We start from the raw sequence: 27,796 nt of genomic DNA, 5'->3' as shown, positions 1-27,796 counted from the left end.
GGTGCTGGTGCCGTGGTTGAAGGGAGAGGTGCAGGAGGTGCTGCTTGTGAGCCCTGGGCTAACGAGGTCAAGGGACCTGCTGGAGTGGCTGTCATCCCTGGGGCCACTGTGGTCAGAGCTGTGGTGGTGGTGGCAGTTGTGGGCAATGCTGTCCCCCTTTGGCTAAATGCCCTCCATTCCCCGTGGCTCTTTCATGATGATATCTCCTTGCCATATTGCGGAACCCAGTCTCCACATCAAGTATGTGACGGTACCGCACTGCCCGCCTCCGAAATTCCTATATCTCCTGGGCATTCATGTTGGCAGCTGTAAAAATAGAGACAGGCAAACATTAGTGACATCATTGTGTGATACAGGTACAGATGATATTCTAACACTTTATCAAAAATAGCACATACAGTCCAAATCACAGCACAGATGATACAATGTCCCTGAGGAATGACATGCCAACGCAGCCTACCCATCAACTATCTAACAGTACAGCAATGCACAACAAGGTGTGTACTCAATTAAATGATCTGTGCATATTTGTCCTGCTATTAGTCACATAACAAATGCTGCAAGTACTCAACATGTGCCAGGCTGACTAATAACTATCTTCAGGATCAAAATCAAGGCACACAAGACCTGTGATTTGTATATGGAACTGCCAGGGTGGTATGCAGTTGGTAATCATGAGGGGGCATTGTAGTTTGGAACACATGCTTCAATTACATGTCTGTCATCTACACTATGATCATCACACCTAGGTACAGATATTTTCTACCCCTAACCCTGGGCCTCAGGGGGGGATGGACATGCAACACATACTTTCAAACATCAAGGACAACCATGAAGCTTTGGACAGATGTCCATGGGTTTAGTCAGTCCACCACAGGTAAGGAGGCCTGCCAACTAGGATTGAGTCAACCATTGGACAAACACATCTACACTCATTTTTCTAATTGTGGACAATTGTCAACATCATTAGATCTCACTTACACATTTTCAAAATCAAGCACATTGATGCAAGCACCCATCTGGCCTTGACCTGCATGCATGCCTATGACATTTCACTCAAGTGCCACATAAATGGAGTACAACATGTGGAGCTAGATGCTGCGGGACAGTCACCCATACAGTCCTACATGTTCATTACTTAACAGGGATGCGCAAGTCTGTGTGTAAAACTGATGCATCGCTGTTCTGTGTGAATTAGGTATGACTTGCTGACTAAATTATGACACTGGCCACCTCCAAATCAATTTTTTGCATACATGTAGCAACAAATCACCTTGTTTACCTGCCCATGCCTATTACACAGCACTCAACTCCAAATATATGACTCTCTGACGCAGAATGTCTAACTCTACCATGGAACAAAATGTCAACCTACAGTCAAGCCACATATCAGATCACGTGCCAGCACATCATACCTTGCAATGAGTCCAACACACAGGAGTCAATCACACTACAGCTGCAAACACAACACAGGACAAACATATTAACACTTACTGGATAAGTCTGGGTCCGCAAATCGAGCCACTTCACCAATTGTGTAGGGGGCTGGTCCACCTGTAAAACATGGAAGGGTGATATGTGCTCAATGTCTGCCCACTGTATAAAAGTTGGAACAACAAATCACTGTGTGTGACATTTTATATGATAGAGCTGCACATCAGGCATGTAGACACCCCAACAGACATACCACTGCAAACATGCATTGACACTGTCCCTCCAGTGAGTGATAGACACACATATGCACACATGCACACATGCACTGTCGCTAACAATCATGTGGTGCCAAAGATGATTACTCAGTTTTGTGCTTAATTCATTCCAGAGGGTACTCCATTTCATTATTTGTAATTGGGAGACACATGCAATGCCACATTCCTGGTGCACTGCAATACCAGTGACTCAGGTATTGTGGTTTGTGCATCAAGGGGCAATGAGTAACTGTGTGACACTCATGTGGGTTGATTTGCATTCAGGAATTATTGTGCTTTCAGTGGTCCATTATATGTGTGCCAGTGCTGTATGCAGGTTACATATGCCACATTGGCAGTGTACCCAGAGCCGTATATGCGCCCTATGACAACATGATGGCAGGGATCCTGTGTGTTACTTGATGACAATGTTACGCTAAACATGGATTGGCCACTTTTCTGATTCAAAACAACAAAAAGATGTATGCTGACAGTGTCAAATTTGATCATCCTAGACAGAATGCATGGGCACAGGTGTAGTCATTGCACATGAAATGTGTTACTCTGGGCCCTGTGTACCTATATCAGGTATTGTAAATCACACTTTGCCAGATTCATTAACTTAGAATTGCCAAGTTGGGTGATCAGTGGTAGTACAACCAAACTGACACTGTCCGCTAATAAAAACATGGGTTAGCAAATGTCCTACTTCTGCAATCATGATGAGGTAGGTCTCTATTTGAAAGCACCTTGGGAATGGCAGCACTCACAGGAATGCTGGCCTGCTGATCTTAGCATACCACCATGTCTGTGACAGCCTTCATACTGAGAAGTTAATAATTGTACACATGCTGCACTATATCAGCAGGGGTGTGCCAAAAGTAAAATAACAACCTATTTCATCACTTAAATGGTATAATGGAGGCAGTCAGTGGTCCCTTGCACAACATCATGCTAATAAATAGTTTGTGGCCATGCATTCACAAAGAGCAGGGATCCCATGATGACCCATTCACTTAACAAAATAGTTTGGCTATAAAGTGACACAGATGGTACCTGCACTAGCTCAGTACCAGCAATTGCGCCCAAGCCAAAAATTTTGTTGGGCCCTGCTACTCAATGATAGGATTTCAACGCCTACTCCGAAAAGCCACAAGATGAACCTGTTTTGTGCTACTGCAATCTGGTATCATCCTAGCACATTTGGGTTTGGCCATGTGAAAGCTTATCTGTCCAGACGTAAACACACAGAAACAATGAACTTAGGGCCAGATGTGTCATTTTTTTGTGTTGCATTTGCTTCATTTGTTTATGGTACAGCTATGGAAATTAATAATTGTGCTATACTTTTGCATCCAGAAATAACGCAAATGCAGCACAAACAAAGTAGAAATATCGGCATAAGATATTAGCAGAGGTTAGGAAGAGCTTTATACGTATGGCCATGAATTCTGTTCAGGCATGGTTTAAAAAAACTGGGGACTACATTGGTTCCTTGTATTAGCATGTGAAATACATCCCATTCCTGGTACACTCAACGGCCCTGATTCATCATTTTGTTTGTGCTGCATTACCATCATCTATTGACGCAAAAGAGGCACTAATTTACAATATAAATTTGTCTTTTGTAAGTTTGTGTAGCTTTTGCATCAACAAATGACAGTAATGTGTTGCAAAAATTGTATAAATCGGGCCACAGTTTGTTCAACTTGTATTCCACATGTCCACCAACATTGCATGCTGCATGTCACAAAATCTGCTACTGTCACTCCAGAGCATTGTACTCTACACATTACTTAATTTTGTACTCACTAACAGGGCCACCAATCACCACACCCAGGTGGTCCAGCAGGTCCTGCTCTTGTGCCACCACGTCAGCCCAGCGACGCTTCAGCCGGTGGTCGTTGCGCTGGTGGAACAGCACCTTTGCCCACCTGAGCCTTCTTGCCTCTGTGTGATACCCCTGTATCACCTGGCCCCCAGCCTCCAACATCAGGGGGAGGAAGTGGCCCACCAGCCACACAAATGCCCATAGCTCCTCCTCACCCATTCGCCCCAGACGTGGCCTTCCCAACATATCAACAAAATTAGGAGAGAAAAGGGTAAAGAGGGAAAAACAGGGAAAAGAGGTAGGTAAAGGAAACTGAACTAACCCACAGACAGCCCAACAATACCCCATCTGACAATAACCACAAACAGACTCCCAACAGTACAAAGACAAATCTAATTACAATAAATGACAAAAAAGAGATTACCACTGACACTTACAAAACACCAAAATATAATATCAATAGCACACAGGAGACGAATTCACAATATTCACAGAGACAACTCAAGACACAGCCACACAGTCTAGAATAATCACAGACTGCAAAGTGAAAGTGAAAGTACACCCACTGTACCATTTCTGCAAACAGGATATCCTATTACATCACTTCCTGTCTCAATTGCAGGCTGTTTTTTGTTTTGTATTGTGTGAAATTTTATGACGGTTACGGGATTTGCGTCAATTTTTTTTTACGCATATGCATGAAAATTCCCCCGCATTCAAGGATCAATACCTTTTAAATGGATAACCGCTTTCCTGGGCTGCGGTGTTGGAATTAACGCTAGGGACCAATTGATGTATACTGTGTGAGCATTATTTTTTAATGTACATGCGTTATATTTTGACGCATATACGTCTTTTTTTACGCGTTTGCATCAAAAAATCTGTTTTAAACTGTTTTTGTGTGATTTTTCCATTTTTTTTACATGCATGCAGCCTATAACTATACAAAGATAGGATGGTTTGACCTGCAGTGTGTGTTCTAGTGTTTGGGCACATGTGTCAGACCATATTACTGCGGGCCATAATACTCATGTTGTTGTGCAGGATTAGCTCTCTTAACTGACGCAACAGCAACACAAACTTTGGAAAATAAATATGTATTTTCTAGTTTGAACAGGTGTTGCATCAATAGAGGACAGCAAGGCTACGCTACTAAACAAATAGACTCCTAGCCTATGTGTTTATGTCTATGAATTGTCTGTTCAAATTATTGTTGTGCCTCTGTGGGAACGTCATGAGAACATTTTGGTGTAACGTGCATGTATGAATGTGTTAGAAATGTGTATAACCATCAGATGCCATTCATTGAGGTACATCATTCATGATATGTGTTTGTTATATCTGTTGCGTCTTATGCTGTGTGTACTTCCTTGACTTTGGGGACATAACATTTCCCATGACTAACTATACACAGGAAAGATTGAGGACGGTTAATAATGGCCATGTCAGATATTTTACCTCTCACATGTAATGAAATGTTGGATACCACTTCATGGTCACTTGTGTGTATATCACTCATGAGTCAGGCATTTGAACATGCTAGGTAGGTACAGTGTTTGTGACAGAGTCTCAAATCCAATCCTAAAATTGTTATGTACACCACAGTTTGAGTCATGTAAATGATCTATGTTTCTCCTGTGGCTGTGGACGACCAGCAGACCATGATGCACGTGTTCACATATTTCCAGTGGTTCATCGCACAAAGGTGTCCAGTTCAAGTGTGTGGCCATGTGTACCCTGTGTCAGTATTGGCCTCCATGTTGTCACAGTTACGTGCAGGTCTAGTCATGAGTCTATGGAGCCAACCCTTGAATTAACAGAGTATCCCTACAAGCAGATTTGACCAAAGGCCAAAGATCAACTAACGACACACATGGGGATAGTCCAGCTACGGCACAGCAGAACCTTTCGAAGGCTGACAACAGAGCAACCTTGGTGTGCTCAAATACGTTATGGATCAGTAACAGGAAACAGGCAGGTTTCATCACAACATTTGTACACAGCATGGGCTCTAAAATTCCCACTGCAACAGGGAACATCAGTGACTCTATGCTGATTAATCTCAACAGCTAGTCACCACGCAAGCCCCACAAAAAAGGTGATGGCAGAATTGAATCTGTGTCCGGACCGTCAGGGCACAAACATGTTTTGTCCTTATATACACATTAGCAACCCTTGTTTGTTGTGCTGGGGGCACAGTACCAAATCCATGCATACAGCCATAGCACATTGTCACTGTTTGGCACCAATGAATACATGCAAAACCAGACAAGGGATGGGGGCTGGATTAGGCCATTGCAATACATGTCCCAGAACAGAATACGATAAGTAAACTGATTAAACTATACTATACATTTGAGGATTCATCGTAGACCTACCAGACACAATACCCCAGGAGACAGAGGGCATGGAAAGCAACTATGAGACAAATGTAGCCACATGGAACCTCTATGTTTAATGCAAAGACTGGAACCAGCCTGGCTAACAGGATGCAGGCTCTGTCAGGAACAAACTTGAACAAGGCAAATACACAGTGAGCAAACTCTGACTGGGACAAGCAGCAACAACACTGTGGGAACAAAAAACAGTTTGTGCTGTGGTCTGCACTGTTATGCAATCCCCCAAGGGCTCTGGTACACAAGTGATTTGTACGCCAACGCACAACAAGGAGATTCAACAAATGGCAGCTTCTAAACAGTTCCAGGCAGCAGCAAGGGCAGGTTAAAATGGCTGGTCTGCATGGAAGTGCTCACAGGTGTGTGCACCTTCAGTCTATCACAAGTCCTGGAGTTGAGAATCAAGTTCAAAGGGCCAACTGGACCTTTCACATGGGAACCAATGGACAGCTGATTACAGGTCTTACTGACTACCAGGCTGTTCATTATCAGACCTGAAGTCCATGCAAACTGATGAACTATGACTATGGCATGCCATACTGAAGAGGGAAGCACACAGAAGTCAAAATGGGAGTCTGGGTGAGTGTAGATGAAGATTCTCAGGGTACAGATAGTCCATTTACAGGGCCCCCTAGAGAAGGGTGGGTAGAGACTTAAAACATGGCAGTGGCAGGACTTATTACCTGGGATGGACTGCGGAGGGCATGTCTTGTGAGCAATGCTTGTCATACCTGGGGCACTTATGCTATCCATTTTCAGGTTTGATGCACTTCTTGTCACACATGCTCCTTGCAGAGATAGCTGATGTCACACTTACTGCTGTCAAGTGTCTGGTCATACATTCCTGTTACCAATGCAATTGCACATCCACTGCCTCATGTATGATGCTCTTTTTTACCTTATGATTGATGGTGTCTTAGTTGGGTGTCATATGCTGCAATGGACCGTGTTGGCAACATGGATGTGTCTCATAGCTGTGGTCCTCTGACATTGGCCTTCAAAAGTGAATTAGACAGGATATATGTCATTAACACTGTGTTTGATGTTTGCTGTACATTCATACCCATCAAATGTGATGTGGCTTTTTCTGTATGCAAATTTGTATTTCTGCAATGCTCCATGAGGCAAAACTCTGATTATGATTCCTAGAGATCATTACCCGGAGCATGATTGAGTGATGAAGTGGTGTTTAATTACATATGATAACAAAGTGGTGATGGTGACTATAGTTAGAAGAAGTTTTGTACGATGTGTTGTCTCCGACGCAATCCTGCAGCTGTGTTTGGATGTTCCCCCTCATTTTCACAGACAGCATCCTCCTCTTCAGGCATTTGTTGATCCGGTTTATAGAGGGGAATGTTCCTCCTCACACAAATGTTGTGCAGGATGGCACAGGTCAAAATGATCTTGCAGACCATTTCAGGGGAATATAGGAGGCTGCCTCCGGTGATGTCCAGGCACCTGAACCTGGACTTCAGGATGCCAAAAGTCCGCTCAACTATGATGCGCGTCCTACAATGTGCCTCATCATAGGCACGCTCTGCTGCTGTGCCTGGGTTGGCAATTGGGGTCATGGTCCATGGCTGGATCCCTAACACTGGTCAGCTGAAAGAGAAAATGAGGGTAAGTATTTTGTTGTTGGTTGCACCATGATTGTCACTTTGCATGGCAGTTGTCATCTTGTGTCGTCTGTGACTCATCTGTGTTTGTGGTATTATGTGGGATCTTAGGCTTCTGTGATGTTCTTTCTGCATTGGTTTGTTTGACTAGCAAAACGGGTGTTTGGCTGATTGACATGATATCAATGGTATATTTAGAAACTTGTTCAGTGTGTATCTCCCATGCGTTATGTTATGTGAAAGAAGTGTCTGTGTGCCTTCACTGGAGGTGACATGATACTTCCACACACACAATCGATTCCACTGTGGTGGTAACATGGTTGCACTATATGGCCTGAACATCTCATCCAATTCGACATATTTAATTGCAGGTGAAATGCAACAGTGAGTCCCTTTGATTTGGCTAAAGTTAGCAGCACTGAAGTGTTCACAATTGACAATGCAAAATTATCCCATGTGTGACAAGTTGTATGCAAACCTATTTTTGTTCCCTCACTGAGTTGGCTCATGTGCAAACGTGTACCTACACTACTGAACTTGCTCCAGGTAAGCTGGCTAACTTGCTTGTGGGGTGAAGGTTTTAGTGTAGGAAGGTCCATCTGCCTGTACATCTGTTATGTATATGGGGAATTGTCTCAATCTGTATGTGTAGCAGTTTGCACTTTGCATTACTGTCACATCCACATGTTTTCATAGCACAGTCCACGTCCTTATTGCTAGCTAGCAATGTCACCCCAGGAGTGATGTGAGATGTTGGTACTGCCTCAATAATTCCATGTCACCTTCATTAGAGTCAGCGTCATCATGCTATGTGTCTCATGGTGTTTGACCTGCAGCCACACACATTACACACCCCTTACACAGGACGTATTGCTTTGAAGGATGTGAGATTGAGTGTTCTTGATGTGATTTTGAAAGGTTCATCTTCCAAGTTGTACTGCCAGTTAAGGCCATGTAATTGTCACTGTGTGGTTTTAAATTGGTCCCTTGTGTCTCTAGAGTAGCATCTCCTGTTATTGGTATCTGTCATTTGTCCATAGGTGTGTATCCCATTGGGTCAGGATATCAAACATGACTGCCAGTGTCACACCTCAGTGTCTTCCTGGCCAAGTGTCAATGTAGTGGTGTATGTGTTGGGTGTCCTACAGGATTGCTGTGCTGTGTGAAAATTACTAGGTTTCTGTACTTACCAACAAGTAGGCCATTTCCATATCGTCCATCCTGGAAGTGCCGATTGTTGGTGCTGTGGAGGAAGATGAATGAATCATGTACACTCCCAGGATACTTTGCCATGATGTTGGTAGACAATCCACGGTGATCCACAATGGCATGCACATTGATGGAGTGTGTGTGTGCTTCCTGTTGTGGTATAGGTGCTCAGTTGCAGCAGGTGGCACAATCCGGACATGTGTGCAGTCATTGGCACCAAGCACGTGCGGGAAGCCATGAATTTGATAAAATCCCTGATTGGTCTCCTGCTGCTTCTGCTGTGTGCTGGGGAAGCTGATGTAACGAGTGTGAGGGAGATGATAGCATCAAGTACCTTGGGAAGGAAGGCAGAGAATGAGGGCTGTGAGATCCCGGCAACCAGGGCACCAGTGGTTTGAAAAGAGCCACTTGCCAACATGTGCAGGACAGCTAGCAGCTTGGTCTCCGGTGAATGATGTGGGGTGTCTGCAAGCTGGCTGCCAACTGTGGCTCAATGTGGCACAGCAGCTGCTGTATGGCTTGCCAGTTTAGTCTGTGCCTCTGGATGATATCATGTTCCCTGAGGCCCTGAAGGGTTGCCCTGGTCCTGAATATCCTCTCCTGCCTTCTGCATTGCCTTTGGGCTCCATGTTGGTGTGGTGGTAGCTGCTGCTGCTGTTGCTCCTGTGCTCTGCGTCTTCGTGCATGCTGCATGAGTATTATCTCCATGTCTTCCTTTTTGAGCAAAGATGTTGCTTGTGTGAGTTTTCCTTAAGTAGTGGTGTGTTTGCCCCATTTTAACGCCTGGCCTGACCCAGGCCTTAAAATTTGGTGCAAATTGGGATTTGCGCCATTTTCCAGCTCCGCCTACCAGAAGTCATTTTTTGGACGGGATTGCCTACCTTGCAGATCATTGACGCAAGGCAGTTTCACTCATCCAGAAAATAGCGCACACTAGGATATTTTGACGTTAGACGGGTGTAGCGTCAAAGTATAAATATGGTGTTAAGTTTGCGCCCAATTAGCGTAAAAAAAATGACGCTAATGTGGTGCAAAGGGAGCATAAATATGGGCCTTAGTTTTTGCTTGACGCTGAGAAAAAGATTTGCACTGCTCCTGTGCCTGTTTTGTATAGTCCAGATAGATGGTTATCTTGCTGTTGTCGAAGAGGGGTTTGGCCTTCTCACTGGGCACTCAAATAATGCTGTCCCTGTTGCAGTAGTTGAGGATTTTGGCTAAGCTGTCCCTGGGTGGGGGCGGGGAGTGAAGGGGCCATCAGTGCTCTATGCACTCTTTCCGCTATCAAAAATTGTGACAGGGCCATTTTTTTTATCTCAGTCCTCACCCAGCCCTCTAGGAACTTTTCTGTAGGAACCACTTTCACCCTTTTGGGCAACACCCAAGATGCAGATGTTGCTACAGCAGAAGCAGCTCTGTGCATCTTCAGCACGACGTTCCAGCTCCCCTGTAACTGTGGTTATCTGGGCTATCTGACGCTTGGGGGGCGACACTTCACCCTGCAGCTCAGCGATGTTACCTTCATCAGTCGTGACTTTATCCGGGACCTTTCTCATGTCCGCTAAGAGGAGATCAACATCAATAGATCAAAAGATACTGTCTATATTTTGTGTTCTAGGATGGTCTGGGAGCCCTGGATACTTGCCAACAGTTCAGCCCTGGAAGGCTTGGTGTCTCCTTCTGGCAGGTCTGGCATAATTTTCTGGGTAGACTGGCACCAGGTGGTATACTGAGTGATGGTATTCACTGTGTGAGAGCGTGCTGGTCTGTCCTTACCCATGGTGCATTCCAGGGGATGGTAGTTCACCCTACCAGGCCGTCGATGTCTTGTGTTGACCTGATTGCCAGGGACTCCGCTGCTGCCTCGTTGGTCTGTTCCACTCTACTGAGGAGAAAGTCAGGCTGCCAAGGTCAGTATCGGGGGTGATTCTTTGCCCCTGTGGTGTGGGGCTTCTCCGTCGGACGGGAACCTCACACAGCTCGGTACACCGCTGCACTCCACTTGCTCCCATATGTCCCAGGTGCGAGGTTCCCCCAATTGTCTGTATGTCTCTAATGCTGCAGTTGCTGGGACCTTTAAAACTGTTGTTGACCTTGGACCAGACAGGGATGCGGTGCACTGCCATTATGTGTTTCTTGCTTTCTGGCTGGGGCAACTACTTACTTGTGTGCTTTGGTCGGAATTTGCTGGTAGAGTGGGATCTGGCCCTTTTGAGGCCTACAGTGACGTCTCCACGATGTGTCACTCCCTGCTGCCAGGCAGTTGGGGTTTTGATGTGGGTCCAGCCTTTACCCACTCCACTGACCCCCATGCAGTCGGGCCCCAGGAGATCACTTATAGGCCCTCGGCTGGAGGGGGTCCAGGCATTTCACCCCGCAGGCAGCACCAACTCCCACACATGGCTACACAAGTGACAGTTATGCACTGCAGGGGGCTGCTGAAGGTTGTCAGGCCCAGCTATGGACAGGCTAATAGAACACCGCACAGTGTGTTGTACTTTTCCCTCAAGTTCGAGTGAGGTAATCGCAGGGAATTTCATCCCCTCCAAACGTCTGTACTGTTGTCACCCTGGGGCCCACTCACTGGGCACCTTCGGCAGGTATCCAGGGTCGGGGGGCTCAGCACAACTCTCCTTCGTCTTCTTTGTGGTGCTGTTGGCTTTCCAGCACAGGCAGGTTGCTGTCTCACTTCAGTGGGCTTGAGCAGTGGTTGGGCCATGTGGCCATGCCGACCCCAAGTGCCACCCAGGGCTGAACATACACCTGCTGGGAGCCACCCCTGCAGCCCCCAGCTACTGCAGTGCTGTTCCCTAGCAGCCACTGGTGATGTTATGGTGCAGGCTGCCGAAGGTGAATGGGCTCAGCTGCCAGCTGTCTCTCAGCACGCAGCGGGGTGAGAGGTGCTTTTCCCTCAGAACGGCGGGGTGGATGCGTAGCTTGCCGATGTTTCCATTTCTCATTCTGCTGTCTCCCGTGGGGCCCCCTCACCGGGCACTGTTGATGGGTGCACAGGGATGATGGGGTCTGGCTCCACTCTCCTTCTCCTCCTGCCTGGCACTATTAGCTTTTCTTTCCTTGCCAGGCTAACCCTCACTTCTCTGGATGCGCATTGCATCTTTGATCTCTATTGCCGCCCGGGGCAAGACACACTCTTGTTGGGGCTGCCTATGCTCCTGCAGTTTACCGGCTGTTATTGCGCCAGTCCTGAGCAGCTGGTGGTGGTGGTGTTATGGGGTGGCCAGCCACACAGCACGGCCCAGGCCTCGACTAGGCCCCAAGGGCGACTTCAGCTGCACATCTTATTCAGACATGAGGGACTCCATCTGCTGCAGGCATCATGTGTATCTGAGGTTATTTCTTGTGGATGGCTGTTCAAGGAGTTGATGAGTTGGGTATAAAGGCAGGATTAATCAGGATCTTTAAGCTGGCTATAGGAAGCTCAAGAGCTCATGTCCTGTCACCATGTTGCTATGGCACACTCCCACCACATCTGATATTTAGCACACATACTAAATACTGATTGTCTGTAGTCCATGTGTGCTAATTAACACATGTGCTATTTACAGGATGTGGTATTTACCACATCCAAAAAATAATGCATGTGGTAAATAACACCCAATTACAAGTATGAGAGGCCCATAAAAACCTGTGGAAAATACCCTCTTAAAATACCTCCAGTCAAAAGCAGGTTATGAAAAATGCTGAAAGTGTAGAGAATGATAGAAAAGCTGTAAAACAATAGAAACATTCAAAGACCAACATATTATATGCAAAATAAAGCAATACATGCACTGTATGAGCAAAAAATATAGGGGGTCATTCTGACCCTGGCGGTCTTTGACCGCCAGGGTCGCGAATGACGGAAGCACCGCCAACAGGCTGGCGGTGCTTCCATGCCCATTCTGACCACGGCGGTAAAGCCGCGGTCAGAAAACCGGGACCGGCGGTTTCCCGACAGTTTTCCCCCGGCTGGGCGAATCCGCCAGGGCAGCGCTGCAAGCAGCGCTGCCATGGGGATTCGGACCCCCTTCCCGCCAGCCTGTTTCTGGCAGTTGTCACCGCCAGGAAGAGGCTGGCGGGAACGGGTGTCTTGGGGCCCCTGGGGGCCCCATGAAGCTTTTCACTGTCTGCTTAGCAGACAGTGAAAAGCGCGACGGGTGCAATTGCACCCATCGCACCGCCGCAACACCGCCGGCTCCATTCGGAGCCGGCTCCTGTGTTGCGGCCCCCATTCCCGCTGGGCCGGCCGGCGCTAACTTGTTTAGCGCCCGCCGGCCCAGCGGGAATGTCCGAATGCGGGATGCAGTATTTTGACCGCATGGCGGCCAAATGCCGGTTAATGTCCTACACTCCCACACAGCTGCACACAGTGCCAGGCCTACATTAACAGTTTTGGGCAGGAGAAGCTCACAGGTTGATTGCAGCAGTGTGCACTTCCATTCTGTAGGATGCAGCACTGCTAGGCCAGTATATCATGCTATGCCAGATCCATGTCCTGATACAACAACCCATGCAGCATGAGACTGGAAACCAGGCCTCCAAACATTAAGCTCAAATGGTGCAGTAACACAGGATAAGACCCAGTAAGGCTGGAACCCATAAACATGAATCAGCCTGAGAGATGCAGAGGATACACAGGCTCAATATGGGTACCACACAAAACATATTTTCATCATTATGAAACCCCTGGAGACCAGCATATGGATCCACTGCCATCCTCCCATCCTAGAATTGCTAGCAGTGTGAAAATTCTTTGCATCTTTGCAACAGACACCACACATCTGACAGTAGCTTTGGTGTGTGGCATTTCAGTCAACCTTTAGCACAATACTGTGCTAAATGAGGGTGCTTTGCAGAGGGTGAGTGAGCAGCATATACATCGTGCTTTGGGCACCCACACAAGTACGTACAGCAAAGTAAACAACTGTATTATTTCATGATTTCCTAACATCCTAGGGTCAATTGACTGCACACATGTTCCCCCGCTGGCTTCACAAAGACAAGAACAAGTGTGCTGAATAAAGCATCCTATTTGTTTGCAGATGTTGTGTGATGTGAATCTGTGTATACTGATCTGGTGTGTTAGGAGCTCTGGTTGAAACCACAATGTTATGATCCTGACGAGAAGCAATATTAGTCACACTGTGGTAACACATCACCTTTAAATTACTAGGCAGGCAAATCAACCCATCATCAAGATTACAGTGCATTGTGGTTGTTCTAGTCCAATTCCAATACACCAGAAGTACCATTATAGAGTTGGTAGCTCCTATGGCACCATATATGTTGATCAAAGCAATATGCATAAGAAATTACATCAGACACTCTTCACAATGATAATGATTCTCAGCCAAGACAAATTTTTAACAACTACATGTACATACACTACAACTCATGTCTTTTACCCTTTTCATGTTTCACAATCAAGTCATGTTGAGGATGGTCACAATTGTTTATTCCCACAACTTGAGAGCTGAGGTGGAGAACTATTACCACTTGCCATTCTTTAGTTCTTGTGCTTGGCAACTTGCTTCTATACCTAGAACTTCAGTGTTTCGAACCAACCTTTAATTTTCTCAAAATCATGTGGATATTTTGATTCAGAACTGATTTTGACCTTTGTCTCCTTCCACAACCATATTTTTGTTTGTTTTTGTTGGCTTCTTCAGCATGAGATGGCGCATTAGCCGCTCATGGTGCCTTGCCATCTCTTTGGCCAGAATATCCAGCTGAGGATCCCTTAACCTGCAGGGGCATAGTTACGAGAGCCTTGTGATGGCAGTGTGTTACCTTTTGTGATGCACCAGTGGCGCAGGCTTCAAAGCCACTCTGCATGGCTTTTCAAGGATTTGTATACCTGGGAATGTGTCAAAAGCCAAAGCCTCCTGAGGGGAGGCGTAACAGGGGGAAATAACTTTATTTCTCCTTGTTTTTTGTTTTTCATTGTGTGTTCCAGTCTGCAGCTCACACAGAAGGTGGAAAACACCTCCTTTGATTATTTTTCAAAAATAATAATTCCTACAGTGCAGACACCCTTGCACCATGGTGCAAGGCTGTCTGCATTGGGGCCAGGCAGCCAATTCCAGTGCAATGGAAGAGGACAGAAATGTGCTGTATCTCATAGATACTGCTTGTTCCTGCCCTTTACTTGTGACGCAGGGCAGCGCAGCAAGAAGTCTTGTGGTGCTGTCTTGTGCCAAAATGTTGTAAATATGCCCTGTAGTTCCTTTCCCTGCCTGGGTCCATGATGGAAGAATCCAGCAGGATTTTACTTGTGATGACTGAGTGATAGCAGAGGATGGCATTGGATTCTGTTTGCCTTTTTTCAAGGTGCTTTGTCCACTCAAAATGAATGCCTACACGCTCCCACACGGGAACAAGTTGTCAATGTACTTTTGGGGTGTTCTAAGGTCCATTAGTGTATTGATGTAGCTCTTTCTGCTCTCTAGGGACACATTTCCTCACTCCAGGTAGTTCTAATGCTTGAAAATGACCACTTCCATATGTTTTGTGCATGTCCTGTTTATTCATTTATCACATGCTCTAAATAACACAGTTGGCATTCACCACACATTCTTAATTACACACTTTCAGAACATTCAGTACATGTGCTAAATAACGATTTCGCAGTGCATGGTACAAACTCATATTCAGCATTATTTAAGACGTGTTATTCACAGAACCTTTTGTTACTGGTATTTACCTTATGTGCAAGTTTGGTTGCTTTTATGACCAAACTCCTAATCAAGGCCTAAATCTCTGTTGGGTTGATGTTGCCACACTCATTAAAAAATAGGGTTGGGTGTGATGATCATGGTAGGTTAAGTTTGCTGATCTATGTTGTTGTGTTTTCTATAAAGCAATTGTTAGATTTGCTCACAGCATGTGACCAAGTGGTTTTCAGTTGGTAAAGGTCATTTTCTCTTAGATGTCTGACCATAAGGGCATGTACAGTAGGATGGGGGAATCATACACAGAGAAACAATAACAAGACTTTTGCCTTTATGTTACCTGAAAGCTGTGTGATTGTTAAGGTGCCCTCGCGTAACTCAGTCACATGAGTATGTTTTTGAAAAAAATGTATTTGTGAGAATTGTGGTTTATTATATGGTGTGAATGTGTGGTCTCATCATGTAATATACTAAAGAAACTGTCTTGGGTCCAGTCAGGCTCATTTGTAAAACCCCTCGCTCAACCCTGAGTAGCTGAGGCTTCGAGCAGTAAGGCTTAAACAAAGGAACAAGTGTAAAGACACACCAAACACTGGAATAGGAACCACACACAAAATTAAAGAAATCCAGCACCAATTTATAAACTTGGATTATATTTTCTCGAATGCTTAGACACCAAGATGAAGAAAAGCCACCAAACGGTTCTGGAGATACAGATTTTCAAGGAAAATGTAAATCTCAGCTTTTTTGCAAACAAGCTTTTGAAAAGTTTGAAAGAGCTGGGTTTGACTGCTCTGGCCCAGTTTGGGCAACCAGTTCAATTGGTAGAAGGTCAGTAGGGGCAGTAAGGAGTATTTGGACCGTTACCTGGTCACCACATAAGTCTCGAGTCCACTTTTAGATTTTATGCAAGGACCGCCATAGACTTTAATGGAGTGGTCCTGATTAGCCCTGGGTGGAACTTGTGGAATTTCACTCTATGGAATAATGCGGATTTACATACAAACTGCTTGAGATTCCACAGAGTTCTGACAATGGGCAGAAAATGCACTTGCTCTGATTTTAGCGCCGGTAGTGCATTATGTGCTGAAAAATCTGCATGAACGGTACCACAAGGTGCACAAGCGTGCTGCCATCTTGTTTTGTCCTGCCTGGTCTTGCCTACTCAAAAAAACATTTTCTAATTGATTCCGCTGCTGCTCAGGTACAAAATCTACTTAAGAAGCATCCCTCTGACCGAGACTGCTCCAGTACTGCCTGTGTTTGTAAAATCTTTCTGGAAGTTCTCCTCGCAACCACAAATCTTGCCAGAGGATGCCAAATCTTACTCAACAACTTGCGTTCTGAAGGCTTGCATTGTTCCCATGGTCATCGCATTGCTTGAATGGGAGTTGCCAAATTCTCCAATTCCACTAGCGGAATTTAAATTTCTTCCGGGCCTAGTCCTGGTACTGATATACAGAATGAGGATGCTCAAAGATGCTCTGCGGTCTAAGGGGGTCTTCTTGGTGTTGTTCCTCTCCTTCAGTTGAGGTGGAGTGACTTTGGCCACAGAAGTCCCAGATCCTCGAAGTACTTATTAACCAGCAGAAGCCACAGCAGGTCCAGTGGTTTCCTTTGGTGCAGGTTAGTGTCCTTCTTTGACCACCTTCCTGACACCTCTCCCTGGTCTGGCAGACACAGGTGCAACATTTGAGTGCCAAGGGGTGGTCTTCTTAACCGCATGTCAGAGGTCAGAGGCATTTCTTTAAAAGTTGTTATTGACTACTTCAGCTTTTATGGGCCCTGTGCTGGAACAGGGAATCAACTGACTAACTATTGGAGTTCAACTTTTTTGTCTGGGGCTCTTGAGCATCACACGCACAGTCCTAATTTCACTAGCCCCATGAGCAGCAGGTGCAGTCTAGCAGTTGGTGCAGCCTCCCTTGCTAGATCCAGGTGTCAACGGGGCAGGCCTTCTTTAGTCCTCTTTCCAATCCAGATTTGATCTGAGGTTCAGGGTACCAAGGGTGCCATATTTAATCTCAGAAACTGGGGAGACATATATATTGTTATGGGAGGTGGGGGCTATGCCATTGGTTTAACTAGCAGTTTAAAATTGCCCTTCCATGCTGCAGTGGCGACTGGAAGCCATGTTGTTCTTTGTCTCACTCAGGGTGGCACAATCAGTGCTGCAGCCCTGGGTGGGAACTTTAGCTTCCATGACCTGGATACCCCTGGTACCATATACTAGGGACTTGTAAGTAACTTTGCTTATGCCAATTTAAGGTAGCCAATTCAACATACATTTTCTAAAAGCTAGGAACACTAGCATTGAGGTCTGGTTAGCAGGTCTCAGTGCACTATTGAAAAACCAGCAGCATCAGCCTAGAATTTTGGGGGTGATGATGCAAAAAGAGCAATTTCCTTTTTACATTATTTATTTGAGTTTTACAAAAACAACCTTACTATTATTTATTAGCTGCGGCAGTGTATGTTTGACAGAGAATAATAGTCATCACAATTAATTATATTATGAACCACTTGTCTGAGGCAGGCCCACAAAATGCAGACTTCCAGGTTTAAGGTCAGGTGCAAAGCATATTGGGGAGAAGGTACATAAAATACAGTAGAGGCAACCTAGAGTGAAATAAACAGTACATATTATGAAGTCAAACATATGTCAGTCTCTTACTCCTCCTACGTACATATCATGATACATATCAAGGCGATCTACAGGACCCAAACAGTCTAGATACCACATAGCAGTATTCATCAGGTAGGATTTAAGTCAGCCCCAAATATTATTGTATATGTTTGTCTAAGGACGCAAAGAAGAGTAGTTCTTTAGCTGTTCATTGCAACATACCATGTCATCTATCCACCCTGAATAGTGAGGGATTTTTTTCTTCCCCATATGCAGGCTACTCTCTTTTTCAGTAAGAGAGAAAAAGATATATGATGATGCCCATGCTGTGGCATGTGCATAGTACACCTTAAAAATTACAAGTGCGGATGATGGGGAGATAACCATTTCAACCACATCTGACAATCTGTTGAATATACCACTCCAATATCTGCAAATATTGGGACAACTCCACTCTAAGTTAAGAAAATCAGCATTTGGAGCTCTACAGCTTGTGCATCATGAGGCAGTGTAGAGTTTGTACCCTTCCATCTGTAACTGAATACTGTAGGTTTAGTGTGAAAATTCAAAGTGTATCTGTCTAAACCATCCTTTGTGGGGTAAATACTTGTCTGGGTACAACAAAACAACCAATCTTTATCAGAAATATCACAGCCAGATCCATCTCACAGCTCACCCTTGCCTTAGGAAGATCCACTGGTGCCTCCATCTGCAGGGTAGTGTATAGCTGAGTAACAATATGCTTGTTTGATGTGAGTGTAACAGCTAACGTTTGGGTACTACAGATCTCGGGCTTGCCCATAGATGAAGGATATTTAGCCTTTAGTGCCTGAGCTGGGAATATGTTACTAAGGGCCAGATGTACAAAGCATTTAGCATGGCGCAATCTGCAAAATTTGCAGTTTGCGCCATGCAAAACGTGCATCGCGATGCACATTCCCATTTTGTGAGTCAGTACCGACTTGCAAAATGGGAATGCGACTCGCAAATAGGAAGGGCTGTTCCCCTTCCTATTTGCGATTCGCACTGCAATGCAGAATTGCTTTGTGACCGCGAACGCGGTCGCAAAGCAATTCGCAGTTAGCACCCATGTGAAGTGGGTGCTAACTCATTCGCAAAAGGGACTGTGAATGGCACCAAAAATATTGTTTCAGACCAGGCAGTGGTCCAGTGGACCACTGCCTACTCTGAAAAAATGAAACCAAATGGTTTCATTTTCCCGAGTGTATTGCAACTCATTTTCCTTTAAGGAAAACGGGCTGCAATACAAAAAAAAAAAAATGCTTTATTAAAAAAGCAGTCACAGACATGGTGGTCTGCTGTCTCCAGCAGGCCACCATCCCTGCGAGTGCAGGGAATGGCAAGGGGATCGCAAATTGCGACCCACCTCATTAAAATTAATGAGGTGGGTCTTTGCAACCCCCTTGCGATTCGCAGATGGTGTCAGGGACACCATTCTGCATACGGTTTTGCGAGTCGCAATTTGCGAGTCGCAAAACCATTTCTACCTACATCTGGCCCTAAGTCCCCCATAGACCAATCACACCTCTCCGCAACCCAGCAATAAATTGCCCATCTATAAACATGTCTCCCTATGTGGTTAGGCCCCAAATCTACAGCCCCAGTGAGTTGATGCGGGGGATAATGAACCAACATGTTCAGGGTATACAACATTGAGCACATTAATTGTTTATGAAAACCCTTCCATTGCACTTGTGTGCAAATGAGGGTGAGGGTGTTGCCCTCTGTGCAGTGGTGGGATATAATCAGTGCGCTCAATGGGGTCGGATCCACCATTTCTCCTTTCCACTGCCAACTGTGCTATGTACAGTGAGGGGTGCATCCAGCAGTAAGCAAATGATGCCTGAGCACACATGTTGTAGAGTTCAAATTTAGGGGCTGCAAGTCCCCCCCGCTCTTTCGATAAAGTTAAGATTTCCCATTGAGTTTTGGGTTGCTTGCCCACCCATGCTAATGTAAACATCCTGGATCGCAAATCTTTAAAGACGTGTCTAGTGAACACGTTACAAATTAGATAAAGCATTTCGGGCAGGAAAATCATCTTCATCAGGACAAACCTACCTACCCACAAGTGAGAGGGGGAGTATGTTAAATTTTTCTATAAGATGATCAGTTTTGGCAATTGCAATACTGTAAGTTTTGGATATAACCTCTTGTTATCACAACTAACCCAAATCCCAAGATATTTAAGCGAGGTCTGGCACCAAGCGAGGGGGAAGTCAAGCATCCTAGCGTGTGTTCCAGGGGACACTGGGAAAATCATAGGTTTGTTCCAAGTAATGCTAACCCCAGAAAGCGCTTTGAATAGGGTAAATTCTCTAATGATGGGATTAAGATTTTGGGCAAGATTGTGCTGGGTAATATTGTCAGTGTAGAGTGAGACAATAATGTTATGGGAGGTAAATTATAAACCTTTGTTAACGTGAAGATGTCTTACCACACAGGCCAATGGCTCTGATGTTATAGTATATAGTACAGGGGACATCCCTCGCAAATGCCTCTACAGATGGGAATTTGACTTGAAAGAAGGCCATTAAGCCACATGTGCTTGTAAAATAAAGAAGTTGAATCCACTTCATAAAATTCACTGGAATCTCAATTCTAATCGGCACTGTGAACAGCAATGGTGATTTAAGAGACTTGAAGGTTTTAATGGCATCCAAAAACACAGCTGCAGCTTCCATGTCAGGATTCAGCAAATGCAGCAGGTTGAACAAAGTCCTCAGGTTATAGGAGGTAGATCTACCTAGAATGAATCTCTATTGATCAGGTAAAACCAGCTCAGTGAGTAGGATTATCAGTCTATTGGCCAATAGTTTAGCGAGTATCTCTTCATTAGTATTATTAAGGGACAGTAGTGTATAGGATTCTCACTGAGCCCGTGATTTGCTCTATTTCAATAACATGAAAAGTACAGTTTCTCGAATAGTTGTCGGAAGCATGTCTGATGTAATTGCTTCATTGTACACCTGCAGATTAGGTGCCAGTCATTGGTAGTATGTATTATAGAAATCTGTATGCAGAGCATCATTGTCAGGAGTCTTACATGTTGGCATGTAGGAGAAAATGGCGATAATCTCCTCAAGTGTGGTATTTATCTAAGCAAATGCAATCAATCAGTCAATCAATCATAGGATTTGTAAAGCACAGCTTGTCACACAGGGGCATATTGAGGCGCTTGGGTTTGTCACAGTGCATCAGAGCTACTCCTCAAAGAGCCATGTTTTTATCTTTTTCCTGAAGTCGAGGAGGGTGTGTGAGGTGCGAAGGTGGTGGTGGTGGAGCTCGTTCCAGGTCTTGGCAGTGAGGTACGAGAAGGAGCGCCATCTGCTGTGGGTGCGTTGTACTGTCAGTACATGCACAAGGGCGAGAGTTGTTGAACAGAGCTCCCTGGTTGGCTGGTGGTAGGAAAGTCTGTGGTTGATTAGCTTAGGTCTGATATTGTGGAGGGCTTTGTATGCAATGGTGAGAGCCTTGAATTTGTACCTCTTGTGCACAGGCAGTCAGTGTAGACCTCTGATGTGGGGAGTGATGCAGGCCCTTCTGGGGAGGTCTAGGACAAGTCTTGCTGCTAAGTTCTGGATGGTCTGGAGGCGGTGGAGAAGCTGGGTGTGGAGTCTGATGTAGAGGGCATTTCCTTAGTCTAGTCTGCTGGTGATGATGGCTTGAATGACCGTCTTTTGGTTTCACACCACACATGTGACACACTATCCCCACCACAAAGGAAACACAACACCAAGTTATATCAAAATAAACTATATTGTACACATCATTAGACAAAACACAACATGTCAGTAATATCCATATGGCAAGTCATAAACACAGATCAGCATACATATTCATAACAGGAACATTAGCAAGCAAATCAGATAATATATGGTGAATTAGAGAGCACATGGCCAGACATGAAAAACATATCAGTAATGTAGATCATCAGCACACTATACTGTCAGGCACATGTGAATGCCATTGCCCAAAGATGGCACAGTGTCGGCTTGATTATTGGGGCGGCCTGCCCTAAGGTGAAGCAGGGGGGCATCTGTGTCCCAGTTCGGGAGCTCCTTGCCCTCCACTGGCTCTGGGGCCCAAAAATGGCCTTCGGCGGGACGGGGCCTTTGATGAGGCCTCATCGGTCTTTCAATGAGGTGCTCACCACAATCGAAACCCCCCCACAGTCCCCCAAAATATGCTTGGGGATGGGGAAGGCGCCACCAAGCAAGCCCACACAGCGACTGGAGGTGACCCCGCTCCTCATACTGGAGTCCCCTGGAGCAGCAGAAACTTCCTGATGAGGCTGAGGGAGGCTCGCACAGCCCCCCCACCCACATCCAAGGAGGCCAAGCACCTCCTAAATGCGGTGGTCTGGCCCTTAAATCCGCTTGGGTTGGGAGGCCGACTCACCTTCTCAGCCAGCAGTGATGATCTCCTCCCGGCGGGTTGCAGCAGCTCCTCTGGCCCCATGAGGCTCTCAACGGTGGGTCTCCCACACAGTGAGAGACCTGCGCCCTCCAGACTCGGGCCGCAGTGGTGAATTCACAAAAGGTGGTGCCTACCCATGCTCCTCAAAGTGGTCCAGCCCCCTGTGGGCACAACAACACTGTGCTCCCTTTGTCCTTCCTCTGCTCGTGCCCCGGGGGCATGCTGGATAGTGAACTTTCAACGTGCTCGGGTTTCAGAAACGCCTGGGCTATGGCAGTGATTACTCCCTTGGGGGAGAGGCAGAAAGTGCTCCATTGCATGGAGAAAAGGAAACCAAGCACGTTCGAGTCACTATATTTATCAAAAGAAAAGTGCTCCTCAAGGCGCTATGAAGGAATCCAGCACAGCACTCTGCACGCACTGCAGTCTGTGTCCAGTTACAAGCACTTTAAAGTCCAGAGTGTCTCTAAAATGTGGGGAAAAAAATCCTATGTACTTATACTCAGTTTTGAAAAGGCTTAACAAAGAGGGGGGAGGAGGTTCCAATGAGTTACAACTGGTTCTAGGAGTGGCCCTTTCTCCTCCAGCACAGGCTCCAGACATCAGTTGGGGGTAAAAGAGCTCTTTGTGTAAGGCCAGGGCACAGCCTTTACAGATGCAAGTGTGCCCTGCCTGCCTTCTCTTATCCCAGGAAGACCATTTAAAATGTAGATACACCTCTGTGACACCTCCACCTTCCCTGTGTACAGGCTGTCTGAAGCGCATGCACAAAGGCCAACTGTCACTCTGCCCAGATGTGGATTGGAGTCAAGCTGTAAAGCACCAGTCATAAGCACAGAGAAATGCTCACTACCTAGAAGTGGCATTTATGTAATGATAATAAAAAATCCACATACACCAGTAATCAGCATTTCGCTCTACCATACCAAACATGCCTACGCTACCCCTCATAAATCAGACAATACCCCCTAGACATAAGGCAGGGCATTTCCAATGCAATCCTGTGAGAAGGCAGCACTCACAGCATTGAGAAGCCAAATAGGCTGTTTGTCACTACCAGGACAGGCCACACAGCCTGCCTTCTACATACATAGAGCCCTGCCCACAGGGCTAGCTGCGGCCTACCTTAGGTGTGACTTACATATAGTAGAAGGGGAGTTCTGGGCCTAGCAAGTAAATTTAGATGCTAGGTCCCTGTGGCAATAGCAGGCCTGAGACAGGTTTGAAACGCTACTTCAGTGGGTGGCGCAAGCAGCGTTGCAGGCCCACTAGTAGCATTTAATTTACAGGCCCTGGGCATAGAGATACCACTGTGAAAGGGACTTACAGGTAAATTAAATGTGCAGATTAGATGTAAGCCAATCATACCAACTTTATAAGGAAGAGCACCTGCACTTTAGCACTGATGAGTCCTAGAGTCAACAGCAAGAGGTCAGAAAAAATAGGAGGAAGGAAGCAAAACGTCTGGGATGAACCCGCAAAAAGGGCCATGGCCAAGATTTTCTGTAGCATGCGGATTTTGTGGAAGCTGGAGGAGGCCACTGCATTTATCTGCTGTTTGAAGGTGAGTTTGTTGTTAATGATGATGGAGAGGTTGCAGGCGTGGTCAGTCGGGGCAAGGGTTGTCTAAGCGTGGAGAGCCACCAGGAGTCGTCCTAAGGGGAGGGGTTGCTTCTGAAGATCACCTAAGTCTTTTCCATGTTCAATTTATAAGCAGTTGGATTTCATCCATTCGGAAAGGGAGAGTATTAGTTGGGTGTCATCAGGGTAAAAGATGATGTTAAGTCCATGGGAACGAACAATCTTGGCCAACGGCATCACATATACCTTGAAAAGCGAGGGGCTGAGAGAGGATACCTGTGGGGCTGCATATGTTGCTTTTAGGTTCTGAGGTGAAAGGTGGTTCCTCTGAGTGCGGCCTGTGATGAAGGCATGGATCTATTTGAGGGCATTGTTTCGGAACCCGATGTGGTGAAGGCTGGCAGTGAGGATGAAGTGGGAGATGGTGGACACAGCTGAGAGGTCTAAGAGGATCAGGGCCACTTTCTCTCCGTGGTCAAGGAAGGACCTGATGTTGTCCATTGAGGTGATAAGGGCTGTGTTGGTGCTGTGGTAGGAGCAGAGACCACATTGGGAGGAGTCAAGTAGGTTGTGTCTTTCCAGGTGTTCTGAGAACTGCTTGTTGATGCTTTTTTCAAGGACTGTAGCTGGGAAGGAGAGTAGAGAGATGAGTTTTCTGGGGTCGGCAGAAGGTTTCTTCTGGAGCTGCTTCACCTCTGCTCATTTCCATGTTTCGGGAATGGTGTCAGTCCTGATGGAGGTGTTGAAGATGGGAGAGAGGATGCTGCTGATTTCCTTCCGGCCCAGGTTGAAGATGTAATATAGGCATGGGACATTTGGAGAGCTAGAGTGGGTTGAAGTCATGAGGACAGCTGTTTACTGGATTGATGGTGGCTTCCAGTCTGTGATGAGGTGGCTGGGGGAGTCCTCAAATGGGGTTAGTGGGTGTTCGATGCTGGTGGGCTGGAAGGTGAAAGCCAATAACCTTTCCAGTCCAATAAATAATAACGTTTGTTACGTATTCGTTTTGAGTCTAGTATGGCCCTGGCCTCAGTCTTCGGTTGATTATGTGATTTGTAGTGGAAGTAGTCGGCTAGTGAGTCACAGAGGGTCTGGGTGGGTTGGATTGTGTTTTCGGCGGCTGCTGGGCAGGTGAACTCTTTAATGATCTTGAAGAGGTCCTTCAGGCGGTTGGTGCTCTCCCCACTGTGACTGAGTAGGGTGACCTTTTTTGCTTCTCTGAGGCTGAGACGATATTTCTTCAGTGCATCTTTGAAAGTGGTGCGGTCTGTGGGATCCCTGCTACAACACCACAGTCTTTTTAGCCTTTTGCATTCTCTCTTGTCTTTGCATAGCTGTGGGGTGAACCACCTTATGGGCTTGCTGAATCTTCTGAATATGGAGTTCCTTGCAGGGTGACGTTGTTGGCACCTTTGAGGATCCATTCGGAAAAATTGACGGCGTCCTGTTCGAGGTTGCCAGAGAGGATGGGTTTGCTGAACTGGAGGGCGGTGGTTCATTGCGTCCCTATGACTTTTCCCCGTCTGCGGAGAGGGGAAGGTAGTGGTGTGGTGGACGGCTCTGGTGTGCTGGTTATGGTGAAATATAGTAGGTGGTGGTCAATCCATGTGAGCTCTGTTGTGTGTGTGAACATGATTTTTTTGTTGGCTGTGAAGATCGGGTCCAGGATGTGGCCCGTGGTGTGTGTGGGGCTGGTGATTAGTTGTTTGAGTCTGATGTTGCTTAGGTAGTTCCAGAGATTCGTGATGTTGTGGTCGCTGGGGTTGTCTAGATGGAAGTTCAGGTTTCCTAGGAAATTGTAGTCTGTTGAGTCGATGGGTGGGGGGCGATGAGGTCAGCAATGGCCTTGCAGAAAGCAGGGTTAGGCCCTGGGGGTCTGTATGCAAGAGTTTCCCGGATGGTTGTTCTGACGTTGGTGTCAAGCACTAACCTGTCTGTCCCACAGAGACACAATTTTGACCAAGCTCTTTGTTCTCAATTGAACCTAAACGTTGCATGCCTCCCACTTAAATACACATGACTGGTACTGCAATGTACTGGGGTAAAATGGATGGATGAGAGAAGGAGAGAGACACTGGAGTCGCAGGGCTGGAGCCGGTCGCCTAGTGATGGTTCTTGAAGAGCCAGTCTTTCCTATGATAAATTACACATCAGTCAAATATCTAATATCTCAAAACCCACGTATACTCTACTGCTAAACTATGATGTGTAAGCTAGATGTACCTGTTGGGGTCCCCTTTCCTGCTTTTGATGGCTCTCCCTCTGTCTAGGAATTTTCAGACTGTAATTAAATAAGAGCCTTTCTATAACTACTCCCACTGTGATCCCAGATTAGTCCCTCGTCACCTCAATTAAGCGTACCTAGATGTTCCTTGACGTTCAGTGGATATTTTGCGTGTTTCACCTTGATGAGATTTCCCAAGACGTTGACTCACTCGACTCATAGACATTTACATAGGCAACAATAATAACAAACAAACTCTCAGGGAATTAGATTCCCCAGATATTCATGGTACTGTGTTAGTATTGCAAGGAACGTAATTCAATATTTAGATCGCACTGAAAACATAGGGTTAATATCAAGGATTATAGTTCACGTTGTATTACTATGAAAACATAAGGGTAATCAATAGCGTTCAACTTCATTAAAAAACGGCTTTTCACTGTTACATCACAGCGTAATTATGAGCATGGCAAAGATAAGCTTCAACTTCGTTTATGTCACGGTCTGCACGTCTCTTACCACCGTAGGCTGAAGAACTTGAAGGAACACCCGGTCTTTTATTGGTTCTGGACTGGCCAAGATAGGGGTGTCGCTTTCTAGTAGCCACTGTGCTGCTGACTGGAAAAGACACCAAGGCTGACCGTACCCTCCAGAAAGAGTCCCAGAGGAAAAAATCCCAAATTGGGAAAAAAACTCTAGCACAGGAACTCCTAAAAAAGAGGAAAAAAACAATGAAAAAAGGGAAAAAAAATAGAATATAATCTTGCAGGAAGAAGCAGCAGCATGGAAAAACAGAAAAAACAGGAGCGAGGATCACCACCAAAACAGAAGTGTTTCCAAAGCAAGGAAGAAAGGCACTGCAGTGCTTATATACCAGAAAACAGGAGGTGACACAGCAGGAAGAAAGTATGACACCATCTTGGATTGGGAAAGACCAAATAGAAATGAATAGGAAAAAAGACCAAGTAGAAAAGGAAAAGGAAAAAGGCATGCTGGGAAGAAGAACACCAAGGAAGAAGACAATATGGAGACCAAGAAGAAAGAAGAAACGAAGACAGAAGAAAAAAGAAAAAAGGAGGAAAGAAGAGGAAAGACCCATGCAGGTGAGTAGAGGGAAAATCAGGGAGGCTGGCACGGGCTGCGGCGTGACCCAGAGCATCAAATGTGCCTTCTGAGCTGCACTGGAGCAAAATGAGCACAGAAAAACGGGCTGCGGCGGTGCCGGCGTCCCAAAATGCAAACTGCCGGCCCGACCGCGGTCCGATAGAGAGTTGCCATGGTAGTTTGTTTCCAGAGTGTGCCCACTGTATTCACTGAGAATTAATGAATCTGAAAATAAGTAATAATCTCAGATTTTACTTCTTCTATGAATACTGTATCAAGGAGTAACACAAGTAATAATCACCATGTGAATGCACTGTGCTGCAAGACAGACACTTCAAACACCAAATGGAGCACCGAGTAGTCCAAGTGGACACACAGCAAATGGCCGATTGAATTTGTCCATGTGTGGC

The 27,796-nt window shown here is 45.9% G+C and overlaps 1 long non-coding RNA gene across 1 annotated transcript; it reads right to left on the bottom strand.

Annotated features, from left to right (window-relative positions):
• Nucleotides 1-204: 204 nt before the first annotated feature.
• LOC138284484 (uncharacterized) lies at nucleotides 205-27,342 on the bottom strand. The gene is made up of 3 exons (XR_011201404.1): nucleotides 26,802-27,342; nucleotides 1,495-1,554; nucleotides 205-306 (listed from the first exon to the last, which is right to left on the bottom strand). It is a non-coding gene; the product is annotated as an uncharacterized lncRNA (long non-coding RNA).
• Between the last annotated feature and the right edge of the window lie 454 nt (nucleotides 27,343-27,796).

The sequence above is a fragment of the Pleurodeles waltl genome, chromosome 1_1 (assembly GCF_031143425.1).
Source record: "Pleurodeles waltl isolate 20211129_DDA chromosome 1_1, aPleWal1.hap1.20221129, whole genome shotgun sequence".
Taxonomy (NCBI): domain Eukaryota; kingdom Metazoa; phylum Chordata; class Amphibia; order Caudata; family Salamandridae; genus Pleurodeles; species Pleurodeles waltl.
This window is presented reverse-complemented; position numbering and strand designations above follow the sequence as displayed.